A 3,856-nucleotide genomic window follows, 5' to 3' on the forward strand; every position below is an offset into this window, starting at 1 on the left:
CCCCGGGCCCCCGCCCGCCTCGAACCATATCCTCACCACATGTCCGACGTCACGCGCAATGGCGGCGCGGGATTAGCCGAGCGGTCGTGGGCGCTGCAGCCATGGACTGTACGGCTGGTCCCGGCAGAGGTTCGAGTCCTCCCTGGGGCATGGGTGTATGTGTTTGTCCTTAGGATAATTTAGGTTAAGTAGTGTGTAAGCTTAGAGACTGATAGTCCAAATGGCTCTGAGCACTATGGGATTTAACTTCCGAGGTCATCAGCCCTCTAGAACTTAGAACTACTTAAACCTAACTAACCTAAGGACATCACACACATCCATTCCCGAGGCATGATTCGAACCTGCGACCATAGAGGTCGCGCGGTTCCAGACCGTAGCGACTAGAACCGCTCGACCACATCGGCCGGCTAGGGCCTGATGACCTTAGCAGTAAAGTCCCATAAGACTTCAAACACATTTGAACATGCGCAATGTCTCACAACAAGGACACTTTCCTTTCTGTTCCTTGAACTCCTACAACCGCAGTCTGGTTCCTGTAAAATTTGTAAATAACCTTTCACTATTCATATTTTATCTCTGCTACCTTCAAAACCCAAAGAGTGCATGTCAATTAGCATCGTCAAAACCTTTCTGTAAGCCTACAACTCGGTGACGAAAGCCACCAGACACCTCCTCGTGTCGAGTCGCACCACCTTATGCCTGGCGTGGTGCGGCACGGACTCAGCGAGTCGTTGGAAGCCCCTGTAGCAGTCGATAACTGAGAAAGTTTCGCCAGCGCAACGTTTTGTGTACGAACTGACTTCTCGATTCCATCCCATAAATGTACGTTAGGCGGCCAAATCATTAGCGCTAACTCTCCACGATGTTTATCATTTTTTATTTATTTACACTTCGACTTCCGTAGGACCAAATTGAGGAGCAAATCTCCAAGTTTCATGGGACGTGTCAGTACACGAAATTACATCATAAAAGTAATAACAGAAAAAATAAAATGTTTATGAGGCCAAAGAAAGTAAAGTCATAAGTTTAAGTAAATGCAGTCAACAATATAAGCTTAATTTATCAAGGAAGTCCCCCACAGGCTCAAATGGTTCAAATGGGTCTGAGCACTACGTGACTTAACATCTGAGGTCATCAGTCCCCTAGAACTGAGAACTACTTAGATTTAAGTAACTTAATGACGTCACACACATCCCTGCCCGAGGCAGGATTCGAACCTGCGAGTGTAGCAGTCGCGCGGTTCCGGACTGAAGCGCCTAGAACCGCTCGGCCACCGCAGCTGGCGAAGTCCTCGTCAGAATAGGAGGAGCGACTCACGAGGAAACTCTTCAGTTTCGATTTGAAAGCGCGTGCATTACTGCTAAGACTTTTGAATTCTTACGGCAGATCACTGAAAATGGATGCCGCAGTATACTGCAGAAGTGCCTGCACAAGAGTTAACGAAATGCGAGCCAAATGGAGATTGGATTTCTGCTTAGTATTAACTGGCTGAAAGCTGCTAATTCTTGTGAATAAGCTGGTACTGTTAACAAGAAATGACAGTAAAAAATACATATATTAAGAGGCTATAATCCGTTCATCATAAGAATAAATCTGATCTAAACAAACACAGTCGCGATGATTGGTCAGAGGACGTAGCACACGTACACTGGTGTTGCGCTCTTTGGAAGTAGGTCCTACTTATGTATTACATAAATTATTACTAAGTTACGTTAAATGGAATTATTCAAATGCAGTAACAGACATCAATGTTTTTCTTGATCGCGCTTTGGCTACGTTACTTTTATTTCGTGTACAGTCACCGTCCTTGGTGGCAGAGCGCTTGTAGGCGCTTCATTCCGGAACCACGCTGCTGCTACGGTCGCAGGTTCGAATCCTGCCTCGGGCATGGTTGTGTGTGATGTCCTTTGGTTAGTTAGGTTTAAGTAGTTTTAAGTTCTAGGGGACTGATGACCTCAGATGTTAAGTCCCATAGTGCTTAGAGCCATCTGATACATTTTTTTCGTGTACAGTCACAGCCTCTGCAGCGTTGTGCTCTGATTGTCGCGCTGTTAATAGGCTGTATGAAAATGCGTGAGGCTGCTTTCTGCTACATAGTGAAACACGCGAGTGGAAAACCGTTGAAAAGTGCCGAGAAATAGGCTGTTATTAAGGTTTGTCATAAATTTACATAGATAATCAGCTTTGAAGTTTTCCCAGTTGATACGTTTACCAATAATGTAAGTGTAGCGCAATGGAATGTTATCCAAGTACAGTTTAAGGTTCGTTGGTTCGAATCTCTCCAGTAATTTTTTTTTTCTCGTTCAATTTGAAATACCTAAATCTCGTAATTATAAAACACATCATTTTTATGAATAATGCACATCTTCTTGTTTCTAATAACATATTGGACGTGAAATTCCTGTTTTCATTTCACATATAAATTCTTAATTATGTTTTTTGAAATATTGTTTATAAAAGTTGCTTAAAGTACGAAAACAACAATTTTAAGGCAAAAATGAATAATCAGATTCTCTTTATTTGGGCTACGTCCATCGTTTTATACAACAGAGGTAGACAAGCATCATACGAACATGAAAAACAATCCTTTTCACAGCATCCAGCACGTTATGCAAATGCTGCATTTTTACTTTTGCTGCTGTACCATTCCAATATAAACCCAACAGAACTGATCTGGAGTCAAGTTGCGGTATTTGGCCAGAGAAGTAACAAGACTGTTAAACTACCAGACTACCAGACTACCAGACTCCTACAACCGCAGTCTGGTTCCTGTAAAATTTGTAAATAACCTTTCACTATTCATATTTTATCTCTGCTACCTTCAAAACCCAAAGAGTGCATGTCAATTAGCATCGTCAAAACCTTTCTGTAAGCCTACAACTCGGTGACGAAAGCCACCAGACACCTCCTCGTGTCGAGTCGCACCACCTTATGCCTGGCGTGGTGCGGCACGGACTCAGCGAGTCGTTGGAAGCCCCTGTAGCAGTCGATAACTGAGAAAGTTTCGCCAGCGCAACGTTTTGTGTACGAACTGACTTCTCGATTCCATCCCATAAATGTACGTTAGGCGGCCAAATCATTAGCGCTAACTCTCCACGATGTTTATCATTTTTTATTTATTTACACTTCGACTTCCGTAGGACCAAATTGAGGAGCAAATCTCCAAGTTTCATGGGACGTGTCAGTACACGAAATTACATCATAAAAGTAATAACAGAAAAAATAAAATGTTTATGAGGCCAAAGAAAGTAAAGTCATAAGTTTAAGTAAATGCAGTCAACAATATAAGCTTAATTTATCAAGGAAGTCCCCCACAGGCTCAAATGGTTCAAATGGGTCTGAGCACTACGTGACTTAACATCTGAGGTCATCAGTCCCCTAGAACTGAGAACTACTTAGATTTAAGTAACTTAATGACGTCACACACATCCCTGCCCGAGGCAGGATTCGAACCTGCGAGTGTAGCAGTCGCGCGGTTCCGGACTGAAGCGCCTAGAACCGCTCGGCCACCGCAGCTGGCGAAGTCCTCGTCAGAATAGGAGGAGCGACTCACGAGGAAACTCTTCAGTTTCGATTTGAAAGCGCGTGCATTACTGCTAAGACTTTTGAATTCTTACGGCAGATCACTGAAAATGGATGCCGCAGTATACTGCAGAAGTGCCTGCACAAGAGTTAACGAAATGCGAGCCAAATGGAGATTGGATTTCTGCTTAGTATTAACTGGCTGAAAGCTGCTAATTCTTGTGAATAAGCTGGTACTGTTAACAAGAAATGACAGTAAAAAATACATATATTAAGAGGCTATAATCCGTTCATCATAAGAATAAATCTGATCTAAACAAACACAGTCGCGATG

This window comes from Schistocerca gregaria, chromosome 11 (genome assembly GCF_023897955.1).
Source record: "Schistocerca gregaria isolate iqSchGreg1 chromosome 11, iqSchGreg1.2, whole genome shotgun sequence".
Classification (NCBI taxonomy): domain Eukaryota; kingdom Metazoa; phylum Arthropoda; class Insecta; order Orthoptera; family Acrididae; genus Schistocerca; species Schistocerca gregaria.